Here is a 5,895-nt window from a genome sequence, read left to right on the forward strand (position 1 = left end):
CCACCCCGACAACTACTGCAGGAAAGGTTTCTGAAAAATAACCCACCCAAGACAAAACTCAGGTAGCGAAAAAGAACGTAATATGTGATGCACTTATGATATTTGAAATATGAACTCAAGATGTTTAGTATATGATGCAGGCATGTGATGGACTTTATGATATTGATGAACAAATAAATGAGGTCATAAGATGTGTTGACGAGGACCAAAGTATTGAGAAGATGAACAGGACCCAAGTAGGAGGGGCAACAATGAGAAAGGTGAACCTTTTGTTTTATTTAGATGTATAAACTATAACTCATGTAATGAAACAGTAACTCATGTAATCCTACCTTATGCAGGACACATATAATCTTGGACACCCTAAGCTTCTAAAAACACCGGCTAGTACAGGAATAAATAATTTGCAACGGGTGAGTAATCCTATAACTATATATACATATAATGGTGATGAGAGGTTCGACATTTTAGACATTATATGCTATGGGAATAAAAATACAGGATCAAGTACTTTCCCGTGAGGTTCGACTTTCAGAAGGGAAGTCAGAACTTCAAGAGGTAATGTATACATAATTGTCCTAACTCTAAAACAAAGTTAGATACATGTGTTGTCATGGTAACATGGTCTATTTGAATTCTTAGGTGAACACCAATATAAAAATGCAAAAAAAAAGATTTATTGCCCCGTGATTTAAAAATGAAGAAGGTGGAGGGTTCGACCGAAAATATTGCTACGGGAATCTATATAGACGCACTGAGGGGAAAAAGTATTGCTCAAGAGAAGACGCCAAGGGGATACCATCAACCGTCGTTTGAACTCCTAAGCCAATCCCAGGAACCGCGAGGGTGACACACTTATACATGAAACTTTCTAGAACATTCACTTATGCCCGACTTTTATTATGTTTTATTTAAACTACATATGGACAAATTTTGTTTGTGGTTTTTTGACTATTATGTTAGACTAGGTATGAACAAACAAGTTATCACTAGTTGTAACTTTCTTTATGTTTTCTTATGAAAATGTGGTAACTACATAGTTATACTATGTATGGTCACATTAATCTTATATGTGGTTGCATTTCATAACCATAAACATGATGTCTCTTATGGTAATGTTTTATGCTTTCTTCTGAACTTTTGTTTAATATTTGTTTTTATCTTGGCATATATTTTTGACTTGCAGGATCATGAAGTTACCACTTGTTGTAACTTCTCTATAATTTCTTTTAAAAATGGGATAACTACGTGCTTATACAGTGTATGAATAGCTTAATCCTGAATCTGAATACATTTCATTACCAGATGTTGGATTCTATTATGCTGATTTTATATTGTTTCATTCTGACCACGAAGTAGTTACATATATATACTGTGTATATGAACTAAGAATTACTACGTTATCAAAATGCAACTTATATAAGGTGGTAAGTTGAAGATTACAACTTATATGGACTATGAACTCTTCTGAACTTTTGTTTAAAATTTGCTCTTTATCTTGGTGTCTATTTTTGACTTGCAGGATCATGAAGTTACCACTTGTTGTAACTTCTCTATGATTTCTTTTAAAAATGACATAGCTACATGCTTATACAGTGTATGAATAGCTTAATCCTAAATCTGAATGCATTTCATTACCAGATGTTGGACTCTATTATGCTGATTTTATATGCTTCCTTCTGACCATGGAGTAGTTGACTGGGGCGTTTATGCTGAACGCACGCACTAAGCGTGGTAACAATTATATAGATGCAAGCGCACACCTGTCAGAGTAATATAAAATGGATGGAGTATCCAAGTATCGATCCTCAAGGACTTCTAAATAATTTCCAAACTCTAAAGTTTTAAAGAATAGTGAATGTTGAAATGAGTGATTCTTGTAAAATGGGAAGTGGTCAGACATAATGGTTTTGGATTTGGGATTTGGACTTATAATGATAAAACCTAGCCCGAATTACTTCAAGTTAGCCAACAAAGAATCAAGGACATGTTAAGGATAATATGCATTTTACTTTAGAAACCAACGACTACGCTTCTCACTTGACTTATGTCTAAGCAAGTTCAAAGTCCTAAGACATTCCCTAATATGTCTATTATGAGAGATATCTTAGTTTTAGGATGGAAATAGTCGCAACCTCGGGTTAAGGTCCTATGTCTAGGCTACTTAAGCGGAACCCTTATGTCTAAGGCGCTCCTCTCCTCGGTTTAACCACTCAACAATGTAAATAAGCAACCTTTTCAGTATTGACTTGTTAAGACTTACAGTGGCCTTCTCTAAATCCTAACTTTTTGGGAAAACATGTTGAGCAATGAATGGAAAGCAAAAACACTACTTCTTAGCAACCCTTTTTAGACATAAAAGGCTAACTATCCATAACCGGGCTAGACGGGAATTTAGAAAGACATATTGAAGAAAATACAGTAAGTAAAACAGTTGAATGTGGAATGCATGTGTGAAAAACAAAAGTTAACTAACGGAGAGTTTTTATCGGGATTGAGAGCTTCGCCCTTCTCTTTCAAGCAAGGGGGAGTGTCACGTGCTCTTTCCTCCAAAAACACAAATCTCTTAACTAAAAATAAAGTAAAGGCAAAGAGAAGAGAAGCAAAGTGCTGGATTTTTATATATTTGAATAAGTAAAAAATAACTAAGTACAAATGGAAACAAAATAAAGCTCAATAAAGGAATGTAAAGTACTCGGGATTTAAAAACCAAAAGCAACTAATGAAAGCAACTCAAAAGTACTTAGAAAGCAACAAAGAAACACTAAAAAATGATCAAGAGAAGGAACCAAGGCTTGATGATTTTGGTGGAGAAGTTGCTGGAATTTATAGCTGTGCAGAATTGGTTAGGTAGGTCCTAAAACGATGGTGAATCACCCATTTCCAACTCTTTTGACTGACCAAATCGTGCTCAAACTGATAGTGGAACACTTCTTCTACACGTATGCATCGGTTGGAACCACCAAAACGCATTGGAAGACGCGTTTCATTAAGGGCAAAGTTGGAAGAAAACCAGTTTTTCTGCAGGCTTCCCAGGCGCCTGGCGCCTCCCATGTAGGTTTTTCCGTCTTTTTGCTTCTTTTGATTAATTTGCACTCCCAAATGGTCCTAAAATGTCGTAAATACAATATAAGCCAACCACAAACCATAATATATGAATTTTGCATGAATTGGAACTCAAACGATCGAGAAAAATCTGAAACAAAGCTGAAACATTGTAAAAACAGCATCTAAAACCTTCTTTTTACCCATGTAAACAAGCGTAATCAGTAGTTACATATATATACTGTGTATAAGAACTATGGAATACTACGTTGTCAAAATGCAACTTATATAACGTGGTAAGTTGAAGATTACAGCTTATATGAACTGTTTTGGTCCTCAAATTAATGGTGTAATTGACTGAAAAACAAATAATAAAATAACTCTCACCAATAAGAACAAAACACATGTCAAAGTGCGTTTTTACACCGTCTCCAATAAGAACAAAACAAATGTCAAAGTGCGTTTTTACAGCGTCTCCGATTGTGTCCTAACCGACCACATCTTCCACATTTTACTGTCGATCTCTTCTCAACCAGAGCAACAAGTCTCTTTTTTCGTGGCCTACCAGCAGAGCGCTTTACATTTGGAGGGAGGATGTCTCCCTCATCTTGACCAACTGTTGACGCAATGTTGTAAGTCTGACCAATTGGATGTACGTCACCCTGGTATAATAATTGCAATGTTGACACTTGATAGAAATCATGAACAAACGTATTTAAGTTCAACCCTCTCCGACCAATAGCAAGACATGCATGTGGGCATGGGATCAAGTCTAAGTCCCACTGTCTACATGTGCATGTACGGTTAAGAATATCAACCTCAAAGTGGTTGCTCCGTACTTGGACTTCGAATTGATGGTCATTTATCGGGTATATCTACAAAATGACATATGAAATATATCAATAAAAAATGTGAAAAAAAACAAAATAATTCGTGGATAAAATGCTGGCAAAATAAATCTTACATCCATTGTGCGACTCTCCTTCAAGGATGAATGTAGTACCTTCGCAGCCCATGGGGTGATATCTACTCGTTGAAAATTAGAAAACGATCTTCGTTGATAAAACCACTTCTGCATAAGATCTCTTATACTTTCTAAAAGAGATATAATCGGCAACTCGCGAGCTTCTTTAAGGATGGAGTTCAAACTCTCAGAAATATTTGTTGTCATCAAGACATACCGGTTCTTTACAGAGAATGCACGAGCCCACTTATGATAACCTATTTCTTGAAGCTCTCATCTAATAGACGGTAAAATCTATTCTAATTGTCTCATATAAAATTCAAAAACATCAGATGTATATGAGTTCGCACACTTATGAAATAATCGGTCAATAGGTTTACATCTATGTCGTTGTTTAAGGTTTTTTAACAAATGAAATACACAAATACCATAGTGTGTAGAACCATAAACACTGTTTACTCCCTTCTCTATGCTGTTGTGACGATCGGAAACTATAACTAAATCTTCTGGTACTCCAAAGGCTGTTTCATATTCTGAAAAAACCATTCCCAAGATGCATCATTTTCCGAGCCAACAATAGCGAAACCCAATGGATAAATTTGGGAGTTCCCATCAAAAGTACAAGCGGTCATTAGAGTGCCCTGGAATTTATTTTTTAGGGATGTGCCATCAAGTGAAAATACTGGAAGACAGTGTTTCCATCCATCTATTGATGCTGCCAGGCTCATAAAAAAAATTTAAACCTCCCATCACCATCAACCTCATGAGCGGTTTATGTCCCTGCAGAAATACATAGAGTAAATACGCGTATAGACTGACTAAAGACAAAGTAAGTATAGGCAAATACGGTACCTGGATTTTTATCGATCAACCTGCCTGCAAAAGATGGGATGAGAGCGTACGACTGTTCCGGTGACCCCCTTAATGAGTTTACGGCCTTTTCTCTTCCTCTCCAAGCCTTGTCATAACTAATATTGACTCCGTGCTTCTTCCGGACAAAATCAATTATGTCGCGTGGACTATAGTTCCTCCTGTTGTTCATACTTAACATTGTCTTGACAAATTTGCTTATCATTGTTGCTGTTGCTTGTTTATGGTGACTACGAACAACGTCAATCGAACACGTATGATCCAGTACGAGTTTTCTAATCATCCATAATTTACCGTCGCCATATCGAGAGGAGCGGCAATACCACTTGCATGTTTCTTCGATGCACCTCAAAAGTAGCTGTATTTGGTTGGATTTGACGGTTTTAAACTGAAAACTCCCTTTTAATGCAATAGCTGAAAGCGCCTTCTTCAACTCTTCTTTATTTTGAAAGACAGAAAATTCTTCCAATGTGAAATCAGAGGGAGTACAATCAAGAACAATAGGGTCCATGAAAGTAAATTTCTTCCCCCGAAGGTAAACTGTATTCTGAGCGGCGTCTAAACTTTCACTGACCCCGTAATTGGGGATATATACAAGGTCAGTATCCACAACTATGCAGTAGTCGCTACACCTGACATCTGACAACAGAGATATGGCCCACACCACATCCCTATCTACTAACAACCTCATAATTATCGACTTGCTAGCACCATTTCTGAAAAGTGAAAGTTGTGTAATTTTTTTTCTTTATGGAAAATGAAGATCTCTAGAGATACATTCATAGAGTTGTCGTAGGGTGGAATCGAATGGAATTAAAACGTGTCCAGTATTGAACCCTTCATAATTGTTATGCTCATCCCAACTTCCATCATGTAAAACCGTGGCTAAGAATGATTTCATAATGTTCCTGCCTTGATAGATTGTTGATCATTTTTGTGCTCCTCTTTCTGATTTCACGTGCATTGATTTAATTGATTTAAATTTTGTGGTTTAAATATTAAATATGATAAGGTAG

General features: G+C 36.4%; 1 pseudogene; it reads right to left on the reverse strand.

Annotated features, from left to right (window-relative positions):
• Positions 1-3,497: 3,497 nt before the first annotated feature.
• On the reverse strand, positions 3,498-5,570 carry LOC148212991 (uncharacterized; annotated as a pseudogene).
• Between the last annotated feature and the right edge of the window lie 325 nt (positions 5,571-5,895).

Source organism: Momordica charantia, assembly GCF_013281855.1.
Source record: "Momordica charantia cultivar OHB3-1 chromosome 2 unlocalized genomic scaffold, Mcharantia_2.0 BLBB01000002.1, whole genome shotgun sequence".
NCBI lineage: Eukaryota > Viridiplantae > Streptophyta > Magnoliopsida > Cucurbitales > Cucurbitaceae > Momordica > Momordica charantia.